We start from the raw sequence: 22,016 nt of genomic DNA, 5'->3' as shown, positions 1-22,016 counted from the left end.
GCAAGATGACTCAGTGTATAAAAGTGCTTGTTGCCAAGTCTGGGGACCTGAATTCAATTCCTTGAAGCCACATGGTATTAGAAAATAACTGATTGTCTCAGGTTATCCGCTCATCTCTGTGCGCACACATAAACGCCAAATAAATGCAATAAGATTTTTAAAATGGGTTATTTTGAAAATTAATTTTATGGTTCTACTTGACTGGGACAGGAGTAAAAAGACAGACCTTAAAAATTATTAAATTATTTGGAAACGTTGATGCCAGAAAATTAATTCAATTATTTTAATTCAATTCAATTATTCAATCAAAAATTAAAATAAATTCAGGTCCATGCCCTGAAAAATTACCAGTAAATTCAGGAGAAAATAGGAAAGATTACCAATGTAGTTTCATAAATGTCTACCACCATTCACCGAATGATATAGAAGTGTTATTGGATCAATGAAAGAAGGTTGAAACATTTGAAAAGAAGATGGCACGTGGGGAAACGCTCCTTCAAGGATGCCAAGATCTCAGATAAACAGTGATATGGGTGGTATTATCACTGTCATCTCCATATGGAAAAATGAGCCTAGATAGTATTATATTACTATACTTGCTACCTAAGGATATAGAGACTTTATCAAAAACATGAGCATAGACACATCCTAGGCTGGCTCTACTATCCTGATTGCTGTTGTTCTTATTAATGTAAAGTAAAACAAATAAGCCCACATGAACCATGTTTATCTGGATTATAAATGGGGTATGAAAATAAATAGTTCATGTAAACAAAATGGATTATATTGATCTACCCTATAACCTGAAGTGATATGAAGAAATCATCAGAGAATTTACTCCATACATTAAAATTAGTAATGTATTGAGATGTGCTCTAGTTATCCTCTCCTGGATCACTTTGTAGTCTATGACATGAGACCTTTCCTGTGGCTATCACTGAAGCACTAGACAAAAGACTGCCAGAGTTGCAAGGTCACCAGAGTGCCACTCTGGACTCTGTGAGTGGTGGAAAGCAACTTGTCCCTGCTGGGCATTGACATTTAATATTAGCTGATGGCCTTGTGATAATAATGCAGCATAAAATCTTAAAGGAACATTCCTGTGGGTCATTTGTGTGGCAAGTTGTTAATTACTTTTTAAAAATAAGTACTTCGTAAAGGAAGCAAGTTGATCAAATATCTGTCACAGTATTTTGAGACCCATTAAGAGAAATTTAATAAAGGGGCAGGGATTCGGAGCATTTCTGTGGGGTATTACTCTTTTTGTGTATGTGTACGACTGGTGTAAAGGTAAGAGATCAACATCCATTGTCTTCTAAATTCGCTCTCCACATTATTGTTAAGATAGGGTCTCTCATTGAGCCAGGAGCTCACCAGTTTGGCTCTATTGTCTGGCCACCACCCCCCTAGAACTTTTAATCTCTACTTTCCCACACCAGCAGTGAGGTTACAGGCAGACATCACCACTCCCATCTTTACATCTTGCTAGGATCGAAACTCAAGGCTTCGTGTCTTTAGTGTCAAACACTGTAGCCACTCAGCTATAATGCAGGTGGTCTCTGAGGGTGCTCATATTCGAATAAGTAGAAGTAAAGCCTACACGCTTTATTTTTTTAATTTAAAAATTTATTATTATTATTGGTGGGAAAGGAAGTATCTATGCCACGAACAGTAGCTTTCAAAATCATACTGCGGGACACTGACAGGTTGAAGGCATTTGCAGCATAAGCCAGGCAACCTGAGTTTGAACACTAGAACTTAGGTAAAGTTATAAGGAGAGCACAAACTCTAAAAGATTGTCCGGTGATCTCCAAATGCAAAAATGACATTTTCACGCATGAGCATACAACCATCTCTCTCTCACACACACATATGCACACATTAATAATAATAGGAAATTTTAAGCAATATTTTAAAAACTGAAGCCTTAGCCTTCCTGGTACTGGTCCAGAGACTGCTGGCCTCTGATATAAAACACAGCATCAAGCTTTCTGAGTCTCCACTTTGTCATTCACAGATACTGGGACTCTAATCATGTGACACAATTCCTTATAATCTGTTTATAGAGATAAACACACACACACACAAATGTGTCTCTGAGAACTCAGGAAAATTCAATTATTCTAAGTTTATGAAGTGTGCTAAATAGCCAGGTGTTTTGAATTTTAATTAAATCCGAGCTATGTTAGATCTTTGAATTATGATTCTCACAATTCCTCCCAACATGAACGCAAATAACTGTGATTTCCCTGCTAGTAATAAACCAGAATCATGCCCTCCTGAAAGCAATCCCGGCAATACAGCCTCTGTGGCTTCCGAACCCCACTGAGTCTTCAATGAGAGCTAAGAAATAAAGAGCACTAACATCAGAGCTTACTGCAAAGGGGGGGCAGGAGATGAAGACGGAAGGGTTCTGATCAGCTAGCAAGTCAAGGATGTCACACACAACTTAGATGAACATTGATTAGACTGGGTAATTTTATCTTCATTTCTATAAATTTTCATAAATTTTCTCTCTCTATTCTGGCCCAGCAATCTGGATCAAGTAACCTTTCCAACAGCATGGTTCCTTTGCGAAATCAAATCGTTTAATAAATTTCTAGACTGAAGACCATTTCAAGATGCCTAACTCTCCTCTACTAAATAAGGTAACAAAATCACCAGACAGATGAAGAGTATTGGCAAAAATCTCAACTTCAAAAATACATAAAAATGTGCTTGTGGAGAACAAACTATTAATAACTGTGTATTGTTTCATGCATACATGCCAAGAGTCTTATTTGAACACATTTAAACCTTTAAAAATTTGCATGTATTCTGAATGTTTTTGCTAAAGGAATTACTCATTCCAGTGACTAAAGGAAAAATGTACTTCAACATGTTTTCAATAAAAGATAGTGATTATAAAGGCAAAACATGGAGTTTGAGTTTAGCCAGACAAGGCAAAGGTAAATTTTATGTACTCTAATAGTACTTAGATATTGCATCTTCTTATTTCGGTGATGACACAAGAAAAACTAAGCAAGGAAAAAATACTAACAGAGAAATACAGTGTCTTAAGGTTTACTATTGCTGTGAAGAGACACCATGACCATGGCAACTCTTATGAAGAAAACATCTAATTGAGGGGCTTGCATACAGTTTCAGAGGTTCAGTCTGTTTCTGTCATGGTGAGGAGCATGGTGACATTCAGACAGATGTGGTGCTGGAACCTAGACTGCTACAACAGGAAGTCATGTGACTCGCTGGGTGGTATTTTGAGAATATTAAACCTCATAGTGTACCCCCACCATGAAATACTTCCTCCAGAAGGTGTGGTCCAGATTAAAGGTGTACTCTCCAGTCTCAAGGTCTGGATTAAAGGTGTGCTACCTGGTATTCTCCAACACTTCCTCCAACAAGGTCACATGTCCTAATGTTGCCTCTCTATATAAGATTATGGGGGCCAAATACATTCAAACTACTACATACAGGGATTTGTTTTCTCTTTTACAGTAATATTTATCTTATTACTATTTTCAAATATAAGATAAGCATATGTAAATATGCCAATGATTGGAAACCCTTGCTCTGGCACAGGAACATGTGTTATGAGGCCACTGGCTTACTCAAGGTTCTACTTCCTGATTACTGTTAGGTTACCTGACAGTACTCCTGGACTCAAGACATATTTGTATTCAACTAATCATTTAACACTCAGAAGACTCAACTATACATAAAACTAACAGTATATCTGAAACTATTTCACCTCTTAATGCTTCTACCTATCTATCTCTATTTTTTTTTAGAAAAAGTCTTAGGGTCTCACTAAGTTGTCCACACTAATGCCAAATTAACAATTATCCTACCTCAACTCTGCAAAATGCTGGGATTATAGGAACATACTACCATGTGCCACTCAATCTACTTTCTTTAGTATTCTCTGATGCAAAAAGCCATCATCCATCCAGTTTTCAGTGTCCCAAACAATTATAGTCACAGACAACTCCCTGGTGATTTTCACTAAAATGTGCAGAATATAATACTTTCATCTTAATCTTTTATGTATTTCTGCCATCCTTCCTTGCATCCCTCTTGACTCCACTGAAAAGTGCTAAAAAACAAGGCCCTCATCATTTCTGCTCTGAAGGTCATCACTAACGCTTCAGCATCTCTTCCCTAGTCCTACCTTCCCTTAACTATCTTTATATTACTATTAGAATTACATTTCTTAAAATGTGCCCTGCTTCAATCACTAGGCAATAATTTCCTGAGCACTTCACAGGTTCCAGACTCTGACCACACACTGTTCTAATCCAAGAACAATGGAAAGGAACCAATACAATTCTTTGCCAACATAGAGCTTTCCATCATTTTAGGGGGGAGAAAAACAGACAGAATAACATGAACAGATGTAAATCTTTGTAAGTGCTGTGGGGAGAAAATAGGGAAAGCAGACAAGGCATACTGGAAACTTATTTCAGAGGATGGCTAGAATTTCCTCGCTATTAAGTCATCTTTGCAAAGAAAGATAAGAAGGACAGTGATCCATAAGGAAAAGTAAAGAGTGTTCTGGACAGAGAGAATAGCAAGCTGGATCCTCGAGACACACGTGTTATAAGGGAGCAGCTGGGCTTAACTTGTTCAACAAGAGAAGGAGTGAGAACAGAGAAGAAATGGAGACCTGATGGAAGGCCTGCTGGAAACATTCATGCGGGCGGCTGAGATAATTCCTCGGTAACTCCATCCATGACTACAGCTCATCTCCTCTTACTCCCACTAATCAAACTGCCCCAGGACCATTTTCGGTCACTCCTTGCAGAAGGTATTTGACCATGGTATGGAGGGAATATGGTCTAGTCTAACCTTCAAAAAGCTGGCCATGGCCATCACAGGATGCTTGCCTCAGGCTAATGGCTACAAAGAACAGTGCCTGAAGACCCAGTTTGGGACTGTTAAAATAATTTTCTAATGAATTACATATATCGCATAAGAGAAGAAGAAGGGTTAGGAAGACACCAAGGGGTCTGTCTTAATCAATTCAAAGGGTGGGGCTGCTATTAACTTAGAGAGGGAGACAATGGGAACTAGGATTACGTTATTTTGTCTATAACTCATTACATGGATCTATGTGCCCTATAAGAAAAGCACATGCTTCCGAATCTGAGTGACCACACACCTTCTCATCATCCGTCCCTGCTTGCCACCTCAGGTCACCAGCCCTGTCTACAGCGCTGCATCAACTGTTCACAACTATAACATCTCTTCATATGAAATATGTTCATTTTGCTCTCTTTTAAGATAGTATCTTGTTAACCCTTAGCTCTCAACTGGGTTGATACTTTCTTTTCAATCATTTACACTCTGCTCTGTTCTCAAACTGTTCTCTGCATTCATATACTATTAACTAAACAATGTGGTCCCACTCAAGGCTATCTTCCTTGAATGCACAACATACAACATTAGAAATTTGCCTGTGTTGTAGTGGTGTGATAAATGAAGGAAAAGTGCTTCTTGTGTTTTAAAGACATAGTAATACTGCCCACAACTAACTTTTTATATGAAACATTTCAGTATTTTTATCTCAACTAGTAAAGGATTTTAACAGTGATAGACAAACACAAGTAAGTACTTAGCACCAGAGAGTAAACATAAAATCCAGATTTTCTTATTCCCATCAAAAACACATAGGCCTTTTCCCCAAACAGATAACTCTTAGACAAGAGCTAGGTGTAATACACTCTAAGGCATTTTGTAAGGTTAGGTAGATCAAGAAGAAACTTCCTGTGGAAACATAATGTCATGGCCTTCTGGTGGTAAACAAAATTCATTCCAATTATGATCAAAACTACTTTGAAAGTAGGAGTTTAATAACTGAATTTTTGTGCAGTCAAACCCACCTCAGATCTACGGATAAAAGACCTCTTATTTTTCTGCATGTGTGATGATGCATCTTTGTGCCATATTAGATACTCCAGAGGTTGTGGGAGGACTATTTGACAATATAAGTTTAAGATCATCTTAGGCAATGTATGAGAACTCCACAAAAGAAATGATCCCTTTTCACACACCATCTCTTATTTACAGGACTAAATGACATATTTTGGTAATAATTACTTAATGCTGTGCATTCAATATTGACATTCACTTTGATGAACACTGTGACCATTAATTTTAGATTCAGCATAGGTTTCTGTTGGGTAAACTTCTTGGCTGACTAAGTTTTCTGAGTCTAGCCATTTGCATTTGGAACAAATGTGTTATTCCATAAAATGCCAACACGTCATGTGTTCTTGATATGTAATAAGATTACCAGAGAAATGAAAATATCTAAAATGCAAAACATACTTGGGAAAACATTACACAGTAAAATAACCTAAGGAATGTGCTTAGCTATTTTTTTTAAATCTATTAGGGTTTCCTGAGGAGTTAATAGCAAGATTAGGTCTGGAAAAGATACATAAAATACTTTACATTTAATAAATATAATAGTTCAACAGAGTAAAGTACCTTTAATCATAGCCAATAAAAATTATTCCTCTGAAACTTCCAAACACTTACATGGTTATATGAGAATCATTTAATCAACAGAAACTACAAGCCAAAATGCTTTTTAAAGTATATGAATTAATCAGATTACAAATATTATAGCATTTTTATTCATACTTAAACAGCAATCTCTTTACTAGAAAAATGCAGCAGAAGACTCTCCTGAACTCTATACAGTCCCCCTGAGGCATTCTACAGCTAATCACAAATGTTCCCCAAAGTCCCCTGCCTGTGGGATGAAGTACAATCATTACACCTGACAATAAGAACCCCAGCATCATCTAGGAAGGTGCTTCTCAAACTTTACTGTATGCCAAAATCACCTGTCCGCCCTTTAACATGCATTTCTGAGGCTTTTGAGACTCAATAGATCTGGGTTAGGAACTCAGAATTTCTTTTGTTAACAGGTTTCCATGTAGTGCTGACAGTAGGACATGATTTAAACAGTATTGTTTCTTTGCAGTCTAGTTTTGGTGACTTCCAGTTCCCCGTACCACACAGAGCCTTAGCTCCACAAATTCTCACATTTTAGCTTTTGCTCCCACACTCCAACCACTCTGTCTACAGGTGCCATAGTTAGAAGGGAAGCACTTTCCTCGAGCGGCACTGTGCAGGGTAGGTACACTTCCAAACGCACGACAGAATGAACTGCATTTCTGTATATTAATGCTGCCATCCTTGTGCGTCAACCCATCCTGAGACAGCTTCAACACACGGTGTGAATTCTCTGATACATAAACTTGAAAACCCGAGGTTGATCTCCATTCCTACCCATGCCCATGAAAGAGAAAAGGATAAAAATAATAATCCATAAAAATATGTCTTTGTTATGACTATGAGATCCTCCTACTTCAGACAGGCTTGTCATTGTGAATGAGGTCTCAGCCTTCCTTTCTACGTGAAGGAAAGGCATTTCAACTACAGTAAAGAAATGATCACTTAGTCTCAGGAATGAGCCTTCCCTCAGATAGCTATTTCAGTGTGGGTTGAAGAAGCCATGTTAAAGGCTGATGGGCAAGTTAAATGGCTAGGCTCTCAGTTACACATAGCAGCTGTCTAGTGAGATACTGTCTCCCTGGACCTGTGGAAGACAGAACAATTGCAGGTGTGCTCCTCCTGCTGTGTGAGCAAAGGAAAAGGGACCCAACCTAAACCAAGACTAACAACTGAATAACAGTCTTTTATATAAACTAAATAATAAAATGATAAACTATCTCACTAAATTTCAGGCTTTAAATACAAAATAATTAATATCATGAAAAGCAAACAGTAGTTAAGATAGGAACCCTAAGTCAATATTTTAGTTGTAGAAAATATTTGCTATAACAAAGCCTTCAAATAACAGAAAGGAAAAAAAAAAAAACAGAAAAAACCCAAGTTTTCCAGCTGACATGGAGTAGGAGGCAAACTGACTTGACTTTATTTCTAACTTCTTCTGTTTTATAAGATTCTACAAATGTACAAAAAACAAAAGCTTGTAATTATGCAATCTGTTCACCGTGTGATAAATATTAGGGTTATCTACACTTTGCAGCTCTTTAGACTAATACTGTGAACATTCATGTGCCTGTCTGAACATACATTCATATTTAGCAAACCACTTGATCACTTGTTAATTGCAATTTTTTATTACAATCATCCTAGCAGTTGTACTTTTAAATGCCATGGTCTTAAGATTCCTTACTTGGCCTATGACCATTCTACACAATTTTGATATCTGGGAATGACTGGTCACTCTTCAAGCTTGAAAGAAAATTTGTAACTAACAGTAGTGGAGGGTTTCTGTTCCTTCCCAATTTGCCAAATCTTGGCAATTTCAAACGGTTAATTACTTTGTCAGATGGCTTACTGGAGCTTTGTATTTCCTATTACTTAAGCTTATAATTCTTTTATTTAGCTCCTTGTCATATCTGCATTCATCTCCTGTGAATAGCATGCTCATGACTTTTGATGTTTATACTGCTTTGCTTTCCATTTCTGTCCTTTTAAAGACATAGACAGCTGACAGGAACCCTGTTTCATAAGCTATGCAGCACATTTTCCAAGAGTGAGGACGACCTTACTTTTTGTGGTTTGCTTCCCTGAACTATTAACTTGACTAACAGAAGATTCTAAAAATTTACGTTTTACATTTTTTTTACATTTTCTTTTAAGTTAGAATCATATAAACATTTTTAACACATAGTTATAGTGTAGATAACAGAATCAACATAGTAAGTAGTCAGGCCATCTTAACCTAGGTACTACCTTGTATTAACTTTATGACCCAACATGCTATTTAATTCCTTTGAGCCTGCTTTATGATTTATATATTGAGATAATAAAGCATAATGTTTTGTCTTAATCCATAATCACATTATGTTAATTAGTAAAGCTATAAAAAAGCAAAATTAGCATAAGCTTTTATATCTCAAGAGAAAGCATTCTTAGCTTTCTTTATGCCTAACCTCTAAAAATAACCAACACTGTCATATTAAAAGAAATTGATGACATGTGTATCCTTAAGTTGCAAAAGTACCAATGAATTATGTCAAGTTATTGCCTATTATGTTATTAATTTTAATACAGCCATAAGTATGCTTTATTTTTTACTCTCAAACTCTTAATTATTTTGTAGATAATAAGGTAACGATTCATTTAAGCATGAGAATAATAAAATAATCTGTAGACTAAGAAGTAAAGCCTTGTAGAACTTCTAGGCCATAATTTTGCCCATGTGTCTTATAAAATAAAAACAGATGATATGATATCTTCAACGGACCTTTAAAACCCTTCTGGAGCAGATGGAAGAATCAAAACAAGCCACAGAACAAAGGACGAGTGTTCTCACTCTGCTTTCAAAACCAAAGCGTACGCTTACACTCCCAGGATAAATAATCAGTGGAGAGGTAAAAAAATAGGATAAGTACTATAGCAACATCACCCAATAAAAACAGGAGAACAATTTCCCCCAACCTTCTGCCCCACAATTTCTACCAGCTGCCAGTGCCAGAAAGGACATTGTGTGAATTTAGAGGGTCACTGTACATGGTATGTCCAGCAATGGGAAGGAACACTGATCACATAATTCTAGCACTGAGGAATGAATCAGTAGAGGTGTGAAAAACTCACTCTCCAGGAGTAAAGCCAGAGATCGGATGCCACCTTTGCAGGCAGAGCTATTGGAGATAATGTGCAAATTGCCTCAACAGATGAGAAGCAAAGAAAAGCTGCTCTATTCTTCCAGGGGTATGTAGTTTTTCCCCTAGAATTCAAATGTGATCTTTAATTTTTTTTCTTATTATAGATAACTGAATAGGAACAGGAAAATCAAACAAACATAAAAGTGCTTTGTCATGAGTACAAGTGCTTTGAATCAAGTCGAATGTAATGAAATAAAGAAGAGAGGCAAAACCCAAGTTCCTGGCTCTGTTTTGTTCGGACATTCAAATTGACCCTCTGAAGTGGTGATATCTGTGCTGTGACCCATTTGTTTGATGCTCATGTGACAAACACTTGCTTCAGATTTCTGCTCTGCCTCAGCTGTAGTCCTCAACGGAACATATAAACTCCAAAGAACTAACGTTCTGAGATTCCAAATCTGGTCTACCTCTACGACCTACAGAGTGTTGCTATGTCACCAAAAATATACGCACCAGTTGACTCTACCAAAGACAAAGGCATAGAATCATATCATGAAAGTCTACAAGGACTCTACCTAATAAGCACATAGTACATAGTTACCTCTAACACATCTTGCTACTGGGTTTTTTCTTTTTCTTTTTTTATTTTTTCGGATGTGGGGATGTTTTCCTCACATAAGAGCACTTTTCTCTTAAAGAAAACCCTGTGCTCCATCATCCCACACACAAACTATATCCATTCTTACTGAAAAGGAAATTCCTTTCAAGGTTCACAGTGCATTCGAGACAGCTGCATCGCTCGGCTTCCTGCAGTAACTTCAGAATACTGCAGATGTGGTTCATGCAAGACATGGATCAGGGAAAAAGACAATCCCAAGCATCCAGTGCCCCTTCTCTTCCCTCTTTTAAGTTGTTATGTAAAGTAAGTCTAGGGATTGTCTGAGTAGTACTGTTGTACTGAATACATGGGCCCTGAAGGAATACCAAATTCTGAATGCCTGAATGCTAATTTATAAAGCAAGATAAGGATAAAAAGAGTACATTTCCAGTTAATGACATTTCAACGACATTCACTACCAATTAACTTCAAAGAGACAAACCTCACATCCACACACACACTCCCCGGCTGTGTTTCCATATTGCCCTGGAACTCAGAAGTGTTTGTCTGGAAAACTCAACCCTGGACTCAGAACCAGCAAAACAATACTCAGCTAAGGTAGTAGAAATTCCAGCACAGGACTTTTCCAGTAGAAGAGAGTTACGACTTGGTGCCTTCCCAGAACAGTCCTCAGCACTGCTAGACAGTGACAAACACATAAATCATTTTCATTGGGAACATGTTTAATGTGACTAGGGTGGGCACAGGGCTGGAGGCATCGACAATTCGGTACTTTCTGAAGGTAGTTAAACCCTGAGGACAGCTCCCCAAGCCAAAGAAGTGTTTAATGATTATCAGGAGAAAGAAACCTATTTTATATATGTATCTATATCTATATAGATATACATGTATCTATGACTTTATACACACGAGAGAGAGAGAGAGAGAGAGAGAGAGAGAGAGAGAGAGAGAGAGAGAGAGAGAACAAGAACTCTTGGATTCCCATTTAATTTCACTATCTCAGAAATCCCTCAGATCATAATGAATTTTTTCAAATGAACTATAATCCTTGCTGCCCACACCTTCATCACTGGGGATGATATTTCAATGACTGTGAAGAGCTGGTTTTTTTTTAAATCAAACAATAGGTAATACTTATATTTTATAAAAATCACTGTCATCTGGGTAAGTTGCTTTTCATATAAATTTTATTCCTTTCAAATACATGTAAACAAAACAGTTACTTCTCTTGGAAAGGGGGTGGGGAAACATCTAGAGATTATTTGTGCCACAATGAATGGACAAAATCTCATTACAGTGTGTGTGTGAGATCCTGAGAGAGGTTATTTATTACATTGGTGCTACCCAGAGCTAGCTCTCAGATATTTGCTTCATAGATTTGAGATGGAGTGCTGGCGCCTATATCTGGATGATCTATGGTGATTCTGAGGCAAGAAACAAATAATCCTGCTGTGAGAGCCCACAGTCTGTGCTCCTAGGTACCCAGCTGGCTGCCCATGGCTCAGCGCCTATTCCTTCTCCATAGCCACTGTAGGAAGCCTTTGCCAGGAGACAATGGAATGAGACAATTCCAGGTAGTCATTGCCACTTCTCTTCCCTGTTTTAACAGATATATGTGCATACACACACACACACACACACACACACACACACGCACAGATGTGTCTATCTACTTCAAGTGCTCGTGCACAGCCCCTGAGGAAACAGAGAATCATCTGAGAAAGCTTCGCCTTCCACTAGGTAGGGCAGAAAGGGGCAGAAAATCACCTGCTTCTGAACTCAGGGTTCCTCTGCCAGTTTGAACAAAGCTGCCACAAAGAAAATACACTGGCCAACTGTTGTATTATTGTTGGCAAGTACCAAAATTTGCTTAAAACCTTTACAAATGAAATCCAGCTGCTTAAGCTCAATACCAGATGTCTTCAACAATGTGTGGCTTTGATAGATTAAATTGAGCATAAGAGGGAGATGAAATATATGAAAATCTAATTTGCAAGATGTTTGTCATTAAGTCTATTTTTAAAAAAACACAGAAAATTACATTTTTCACTGGAAAGGCTAAGTAGTATAGATTAACAACACACATAATTGCCAGTAAATTGCTTGTGTTAGGAATAAACTGCTTCGTGTATACTCACAAAATCCAAGCCAAAAACAATTGAAGGCATGCCATATATCTGTGAAGAAATTGTGATTTATGCTCTTTTCTCTTGCCATCCAGACCTCATAGCATGTTTTCACTCAGGGCATAGGAAATTAAGTAGGAACTATTTACTGATATTGTCTGATTTCAATAAACTCTAGCAATCCTATAAAAACATATGTATAAGAAACACGTGTATGGATATGTATAATACATAGAACAAAGAGTGTGATATTAAAAGGCAATTTGTCAGAAGCCCAAACTAAGTGCCACATGGCCTACTTCGTGACTGTGTCACCTGGAGCTCCTCTCAGGCAGTGTCCAGGTCACCGTTCACCTGAATTCAACAGCAAGGCACATCTAGAACCACTCAGATATTCCTACAAAGAGCTGCAAAAATAGCCCCAGTATTGCATGGGTAAATACAAGTTTTATACATATAACATCAGTTTTGTGGGGTTTTTTCCTTTCATAACAGACACATAAGAAGACTGTTGCTTTGCAATGGAACAACAATCCACGCAAATTAACGGTAAATGTGCTGCTTAGCATGTGCTCCACTTGGGTAATCACTAAAGTAAAACATAACCACACAGCAGCAAGTTCTTATCCTTTTGCCTTGAAGAAAGTAAGTGTCATTTAAAATATTGATCTAATTTTTCACTTTGGATAAAAAAGTAATCTGTTAGAGAGAAGCCATAGGTTATCACTAGAGAGAATATGTTTACATTATTCAATTTTACAATTGAATAGTTCTATAAACATAGAAAAAGAAAGGTAATTTTTTAGTTTGCAAAAACCTTGTCTTACTTTATATTTGAATCTTGACAGAAATAGAAATATATTTATTTGGGGGCTGGAGAGATGGCTCAGTGGTTAAGAGCATTGCCTGCTCTTCCAAAGGTCCTGAGTTCAATTCCCGGCAACCACATGGTGGCTCACAACCATCTGTAAAGAGGTCTGGTGCCCTCTTCCAGCCTGCAGGCATACACACAGACAGAATATTGTATACATAATAAATAAATAATATAAATATTTAAAAACAAAGAAATATATTTATTTATTCTGCCATGTTCTGTTGTCTCGCTTGTGGCTAATGCTCGTATTAATCATGGCCCCATATTGTTGAGGTTCTATGGTTAATACAAGCATAGTCTATGTCATAATTTCTGCACACATAAAACTTCCACTTAAATATCAAAAATATATGAAGATGATTATGGGATACGGTGTGGAACAAATACTTAAAGGGAAGAATTAATTGGAGAAAAGTCATTTCTAACTTAGAAGGTTTGCTAATTTTCACCTGGACCAAAGGTGGTATGAGAAGTAGTTTCAGGCACTACATACCCAGACTCTGCTCAGATGAGGGATATACAAGGCCATTCAGAGCCTGCTCAGGGATTACAAATGCCAAGTATATAACGTGTTTCCTGAGACAACAAGTATGGAACTACTGCTTTACTCGAGGAATAAATTTGGATCTACCAACCTGACAGAACCATTGTTTCTCACAGCCACCTCACTGCTGTGGCTCAAGGGCCGTTCTTTTCACCACCTCAGCGTCTAGAATTTCATCTTGTTTTTAAAGAACAAAAAATTAACATACTATACACCTGTCAAGACAATTCTGTAGAAACCATTGAATTGTGATAGCATTAACTATTAGTCCTTTTCTAATTAAATTCTAGTAAGAACTATTAATTTTTAAAATATACTTAATAATTACACTACTTAGTAGCTAACAGCAATCCACCATCAACAGGGGATTCTGGGAACATTCATAGTGACAATGACACTTACATTAAATAACACTTTTTGAAATGCTGGAGATAGCCCCTAGGGACTACAGCATGCTAGTCAAAAGATCTTCCTCTAAACCCTAAATGTTTCTGATTCTGAGTTAAAACTAAAGCTTCTTTCACAACTGTATCTGTCCACAGTGCCCGTTACTGCCAGACTATCTTGGTAATAGGTGGTAAATATTCGAGCTGGGTTCATTTGACTATTCTAAGGTCAGTAGATTAACAAATTTCTCTCTCCAGATGTTAAAAATACAAGACATTGAAATATTTATCAGTTAACTCTGCAGATACAAGTTCCCCCACCCCAAAATGTCTTGCAGTACCAATGCCTCTCAACAATGTAAGCCACAAGGGAAATCAGGACATCCAGCAAGGCAAATGCCTCTCTACACCATGCATGTAGATGCTATGCACTAAGGAGGCAGCAATGAATGCAGGACACAGCTTTTCCTCTGAGGTGTAATCTTCTACCAAGTGAATCATATTGAATGATAAATCATATGTTAAAAGGAAATAGAAACCTACAGCGACAGACAATATGAAATTTAATTTTGACTGTGCAGAAAAATTTTAACAAGATGACAGTTAAGCAAACAGAAATGGGCAGAGCAGAAATGGAAAGAACTTTCCAGGTTATGAAAACAGTATTCCAGAAATACTTGAGTCAGAAAGGGGTCTGGATTTTAGTATTTGGTGAACAGGTAGGCAATGAAAAGTCAAGGAGTCCAATGCCCAGCTAGTAAAAAAACAGCTACAGTCTAAAGATGAATTGTGGGCCTTCTGGTCTACCTGAAAAGCTGTAAACTCCCTTTTGGTGTTACCCATGTCTACATTCAACTTTTCTTCTCTACTAAAATATTTGTTCTTTATAACCAAAAAAAATCCCACAAATAATGTAGTAAGTATATGTATGTATATGTGTGAATGTGTGTTTTTAAGGGTACATGTGAATTTAGGGGCATGTGCAAGTGTGTTTTTACATGTGCAGGACAGATGTCAATCTCAGGCTTATCCCACAGGCACCATCTTCCCTGTCTGGGTGTATCACTGTCATTCAGTAGACAAAGCTAGCTGGCCAGTAAGCCCTGTGACCCTATCTCTTCCTCCCCTGCAATGTGATCATAAACCTGTGCAATCATGTTCATCTTTTATGTGGGTTCTGAGGTGTCAATCAGATTCCCATGCTTGCTCAGCAAGCAATTACCCAGTAACCATCTCCCCAGCCCAGTTATGTCATGGTATATGGAGACTAAAGAATGTGACCAAAGATAGCAACTGAGAAAATGAGTTCTTCCTAAGCCATACCTTGCTCTCAGAGTTACAGAATGGTGGAGGATGTTAGAACATCAACAACATTATTCTTAGTGCAGAGTCACAAAATCACTGTGTGTGTTTCAATACTATTTTTTAAAAAAACATAGATCTATTCAAGTTACAAAATAACTACTTACAGAAGAGAACAGAAGCAGATGCTAAGAGTTCATATAGACCAAAGCAGAAGAAAATCAGACCAACAGAAAATAGAGCAGATTAAGATAATTTGTACAGTTAGCTATTTTTGCTTTTATTTATTGAAAACATCTTCCATTTTTTTCTATGAATTTTTAAAATAAATATACGTTTGAGAAGTTGTGGAAAAGTATCCCCATTGACTTGCTCCTGAAAGATCTCCATAGATAAGGGTTTTGTAAGGTGCCTCTTTGCACTCACTGGCTTACAGAGGATAAAATGGCGCTCTAACGTACCTAATGCTATTAGTCTCCCAAAGGCTTTCACATGGTTGTAACTTAAAGTTTAAAATTATGGATGCCCAGACATGCATACACATAAAACATGTATGGTCGTCAGCCCTTTTTAAGACTACCTTTTCATGGAAAGATAAAACTAGATCACTTGAATCTATAGCTAACAGTTGTTTAACCAGTCCATGCTGGACAGTTTAGGTTGAAAACCCTAGTTTGGTCACTTTCCTCCCAGGTAAATTACCACAGAGATCATGTTACACCCATCTGTGATCTCCACCACAACTCGCAGTTCCTGCCAACTAATAGCCCCAGATTAATCTCTGGAAATGCCACATAATAGCTCCAGTAGAGAACACTTTAAACACATGCATGTATGTGACAGCTGTGTCGGTCTAACAGTTCAGATTTTGCACCGTATTTCGCCATATGGTAACAAGGATCATTTTTCACTTAAAATATTACCAAAACTTGGTCCCCAGCAGCATTATATCTAGTCTGAGACCACATGGGCACGGCCATTGTCATTGCCTTCCAACTAATAGATGCTCTATTTCCCTCAAGTTTGCTTAAATGTTTCATAATAGATTTTCAGACTATATACAAGTGCCAGCAAGGTCAGCTACAAATATGTTACACTAGGAAACTGTATAAAATTGCCTGGAAGTGAAGAAACAGGATGTAAAATCTGGGATATAAAAAGTTATAGGGACCTTGGAGACCAAGATCTATTTTTGCTCATTAGGATTGGGAATATTTTGTATTTAAAAAATATAATTCCTACTTCCTATTTTGCCTCTATTTTTTTAACATAATCACTCTCTGGAATTAAATATAAATACCACTGTTGGTTTAATTTTACTGATATAAAACCACATCATGGTTGTATAGGGGACAAGCTATCAGAATTCAGTGTTAGATGCCAAAATATAATTTTAATACCGTCTATATGCTGTAGCATTCTTTATGGTGTAAACAGTCCTCTAGCATGTTTTCATAACTAATGTCAAGATGTGTGTGTGTATGTATGTGTGTTTGTGTGTGTGTGTGTTTTCCACTTTAAATCTGTTTGAAGAATTAATGAACACTACAGATTTTCCCATTAAGGGTCATATCTTCACTCTTAGGAAAGCAATATCACAACACCTACTAGCTTTCAAAATTTCACTTCTAAAACAGTTAGTATCCTAATGTAAAAGCCATGACATTCAAAATCTCCCTCAAGAACTATTCTTGCTTCACTTTTTTTTTTTAAACCTCTGTCGGCTCAAGTGGAATATTTGAGGTAAGATTTAGGTAGTGGAAAGATCCAAGTTGGTCAGTTACCTTACACACAGGCCATCCATACCACTGTCCTAAGTACAGAAGAGTTCTCCCTTTTACTTACTTTGCCTTTACACAATTCGGGATCACTTTGAGTAAAGCAGCAAGGCTGTACACATCTTTTAGGGCTCATACTTTTCAGATATCACCTCCATCCTTCTGAAACACTTTAAACGAGGTTTTAAGATTCAGCATATTCATTTTGGCTTTGCTGCTGGCTTCAGAGTCATGACCACCACTGCATGGATCTGTGCTTCACAGCAGTTTGTGTGTGTGAGATGTCTTTATTATCAAACTACTGCACAGTTAATTACTATAAAACATTTAAGTTGTCAATAAACTTTGAAATTTAGCAGTCAAAGTTTGGTAGTTTTTCAATGTTTAAATTTACAACCTTTATCTCAATCTATATATTCATCTAGGCAAAACCATTAGTAAAATGAAGTTTATTTTATACAATGTTCATCATAAGAGGTTAAAGCTAGTTGATGATGAATCTGGAAATATCAGTCAGAATTTGGCATGTAACACTAAGATTCTTCATAATTTGGTTTTCACAATTTAAAATTTTTCCCATTTCCAACATAACTCCCTATTCTTGTATAAACTAATTACTAATGATGAATTTGGTATTTATAAAACTCCTGGAACTATTATACCTTGAGTATTACTCTAAATGATTGCACATGCCCACTCAGTAATTAAACCAATCGTGTGGGAAATATAATTATTAGCCCCACTTTAAGGCAGAGAAAACTGAGACATCATAGTTCACTATTTGATACAGTCATATCCAAGATGTGGTAGAGCTAAGTTTCAAAGGGAGGCATGCTAGACCTAGGGTCTATACCCTCAGTTACTGTGCTGCAAGATAAATGAGTAGAAGCACAAATACACATGCACACAGATACATACTTATACAAACACACATGCACACAGATACATACTTATACAAACACACATGCACACAGATACATACTTATACACACATGTACACAGATACATACTTATATGTATACATGCACAAATACACATGCACAAACTTGAAACACACCCTGTCACCACCACAGAAAAGTATCTCATGTTCCTCAAGTTGCCTTCCTTCTAACTTAAAAAGTTTATTCACTCTTAAAATTATGATTCTTTCATTCAAACAATTAAAACATTTTTTAAAATTAATATATTTTCGTCACCTTGATGTAAGAACAATTCTGGTTGAATTATTAAATTTCAAACCCCTGTTTTCAAATGCAGAAAAATATTTCACACATTCACAAACTGTAACTTTAAATTGTAAAGTTAAAGATTTACTTAATGCATCCACACAAAAATTATCCTGGCCTTCAAGTAGAATGCCTCCATCTACAGATTCTAACAGAATTCAAATTATAATGTCAAAACAAGGTTTATTAATGCCGTCATGGTCTTAACTTCTTCATATACAAAATTTCATAGTTTGATGAATATTAGCAACTTCATACTCGAAGTTCCAAACTGGACTGAGATTAATTATTGTTAGGAAAAAAAAGAGAAATTTTAAATCACTTTACAGTTATCCTAATAAATTATTCTAGAGAGTTATGCCAGAGAGAGAAAGGAGTAGAAACTCAGAGCAGTTGGAGGATGGGAATGAGAAGTTTTGGCCACTGAACTTCTCTCCTTCCGTGTGATAAAGCCCTGAAATCACACATGAACTCAGCCCCTGCCAGCACCGCGGTGTGAGACAACGATCTTACCCTCCTAGGCAAAGGCTGTAGAATGATCAAGGAACGGAGCAGCTGCCTGTCTAGATCTGGGAGCCAGCCCACTGCAGGAGAGCAGCCGCTGCGACCTGCGTGCTCTGCCTGCAGCTTCTTGACCGGTCTCTGCGGATGCTAGGTGTCCCTTCAAGCCGGCTAGTAAGCCGAGAGAGACCCAAAGACAAGCCTGTTACAAACTGGTTTTGTCATCACAGACTTTCTGCATCACCTCCTGGAGAGGACAACAAAGGCCGAAAGGACCCCTCCCCGATTGTTTTCTAAAGAAAAGAGTTTGACCCAGACGCCCACACAGGGCCAGTGCACAAGAGGCTCCACCCTGCTCAGGCAGCACCAGAGTCCCTGGCTCAGGCAACAAGGAGAGAAGCCATAGCGGGCCATACCAAAGTTTTTGCTGTCACAAAAAAAAAAAAAAAAAAAAGTTTGCTTCTCAGCCACACTTTTTTTCTAACTAAGAAGAGTCACATTTGAAAATAAAAAATGTGAAGACAAGAGGAAATAATAGTGTTCTTTTCTTGGAAGATGATTCTTTCCCTCAGTTTTCTCACAGTACGTCAACATTTAAATAGTAGAGCAAATGACTTGGAATCCAACCCACAAACAGGAAAAGGGTCCCATAGGAAGGATACCTAGCCAATACTGCCATACTCTGGCTGCCTACTTATTTGTCAATTTTCTCTAAATGGCTATTGTTTCATTATATTACCAAAAATAAATCTGTTAATTCTTTAATTTTCTTTTTCATTTTAACTGCAGAACATTATATTTTTATAAATACTCGTTTTTCCAGGAGGCTGAATAAACTTCCCACAGAGAGGTTTAGAGAGAGAGAGAGTCTTGTTTGTTTTCTTTTGTTCTGGGACTGTTAATAAAACCAAGATTTATACAGGAACTGTCAGAGCCCTGGAGTCTGCAATATTATTGCAGGTAGGTAGGTACACCAGAGTGCTTACTAAATCCTCATCACTTTACCTGACTGGGACTTATAAGAAGAGCTGGGAAATTGTCCCCTGGGTAAGAACTGTGAGTAAAAGGTAAAAGGACCTGAGTTCAAATCCTCCCACCCAAATAAAAACCAGGCTTGGTCACAGCTACTTATGGTCCAGCACTTAGGCAGAGGCTGGGCAGAGAGATCGAACCCCTGGTTTCTCTGACCAGCTGCCCTGGTTAACCTCAGCTCAGTGAGAGGCCCTGTCTGAAACAGGAAGGTGAAGAGCGACAGAGACGCTTGGCATCCTCTGATATCATGACGACTGACAGAGAAGCCAAACAGCCTCCAATCACCACACCACACAGAAGAAGGACAAGTGAGCAGACTTCAACCGATCATCTAAGACGCCACCGTGATATGTTTCTTTGATACTTTACGAAGAAAGTTTAAAACAAAAACTGTCATTTATCCAATCCCTTCCTGAGAACTCATGAGTGTGGCTGGAGGAGGGGTGTCATTTTCTTTCACTTTGTGGCTGCTGGAGGACTAGGTGGGAAGTTTGTGGTAAAAGGAAGAGTTACGAGGGGGTAACAGGGAGTGAATAAAACCCCAATATATCACATATGTGTATGTGAGCATGCACATGACTGGAGACATTCAGGAAAGAAGGGGAAGCAGACAACACGCACACAGACACACACACACACACAGTGGAATCTCTTCAAACCTTCTCTGTTGGGCTCAGAGCCACATTGCCCTGTGGGTCTGCTGCCAGTCTGGAGCTTAGCCGAAGCTTTGGGCAGTGACTGAATGGCTGAAATGTGGGGGGACAGCTCCATTGTCACAGTTCCCCCCCCAAAAAAAAGGGCAAAGAGGACTTCTTCAGAGCATAAACAACTTTCTCTCCCCCGCCAGGCCCCCATTGGTGAATTAAAGCCCAATTTATACTAGCAGCTATGTCTGACTTAGAATTAAACGCTAGCTGAAGTAGATACACCAATGAAGCACTCAACACCATGGGAAAATAAGATCTATGAATAAGATCAGGGGAAATGTGAAGCATTTTAAGACAAATCCCCTCCCCCGCCAGCACACTAACATTCATAGACATTCAGAGTGGAGGGATGGATTGGGGTGGGCTGAAAGTCAGCGAGCTAGATACTGATGGATGAACAGGGTATACGCAGCGGCGGAGGAGCCAGAGAGAGAGAAATTAAGTGAGCAAGACTCGAGTTAAGAATAGCATTTCCTTTGTGAGGCTGCATGGGCACAAGCCTTACGGGAACGGGCAGCTCCTATTCAAAAGTGGTTGGAGAGAAAAGCCAGACAGAGTGGAACCAGAACGAGCAGGGCTTTGAATGTGGGTTACAAAGTTGAGTCTATATATTAACAGCTTCTGAGCAGTTGAGTGGCTTGATGAAGAGAATAAAAAGGTCGGGATTCTGGGTGTAGGATACCCTCAATTTCTGTGCGGGAAGAAATGATAATCAGATTTAAAAAAAGCGAAGTTTTTATTTCATCAAGATTTTGTTACTGTGGATTTCATATTGAAATACTAAAAAAAAAAAAAAAACCACACACACCTCACACTAAATCTTCCCGTCTACGAAGCTTTCCATGTGTTGCGTGTCAACAAGGATGTTCCTTAACATATACAATCAGGCCCTAGACTAAGAGGAGCAAAGAAAAATCTAATGATTCACCCACGTTTCTGGCCCAACAAAACCTTTAGACTTTTATATAATTTAAGCCATTCTCCCCCATTTCCTCAGAGTTCACATTTTAGTTTGCAAAGCTCAATGGATTAAGCATTTTCTATACCAATCTTCCCATGGCTCACGCCAGATTCACCCTCTTCTCTAATGGTGGCGCTGACAGCCATTGGCAGCATGCAGGTGACGACTTCTCTGCAAACTTTCTGATAACGCCATCACAACAACTATTAGTGGCTTCTGTGTTAGATGTCCTTCAGCTTCTACTGAACAAAAGCGACTTTACTCTGCAGTCAGTGAGGTTTGGATAGACGCTCCAGAGGGAAAGATTATT

General features: G+C 38.0%; 1 protein-coding gene across 2 annotated transcripts in view; it reads right to left on the bottom strand.

Moving 5' to 3' along the window:
- Positions 1-19,238, bottom strand: part of Bmpr1b (bone morphogenetic protein receptor type 1B) — a 78,899-nt gene extending 59,661 nt beyond the window's left edge. Inside the window, exon 1 of one of the 2 annotated variants that reach the window (XM_050121778.1) lies at positions 19,019-19,238. The gene's annotated coding sequence lies outside the window, so the exon portion shown is untranslated. The remainder of the gene's footprint in view (positions 1-19,018) is intronic. The other variant, XM_050121776.1, reaches the window with a different exon arrangement.
- Positions 19,239-22,016: the final 2,778 nt, after the last annotated feature.

The sequence above is a fragment of the Alexandromys fortis genome, unplaced genomic scaffold, assembly GCF_014885135.2.
Source record: "Alexandromys fortis isolate MF-2015 unplaced genomic scaffold, M_Fortis_MF-2015_v1.1 scaffold_196, whole genome shotgun sequence".
NCBI classification, from domain to species: Eukaryota; Metazoa; Chordata; class Mammalia; order Rodentia; family Cricetidae; genus Alexandromys; species Alexandromys fortis.
Note: the sequence above shows the minus strand (reverse complement) of the source record. Positions and strands in the feature narration are given on the sequence as shown.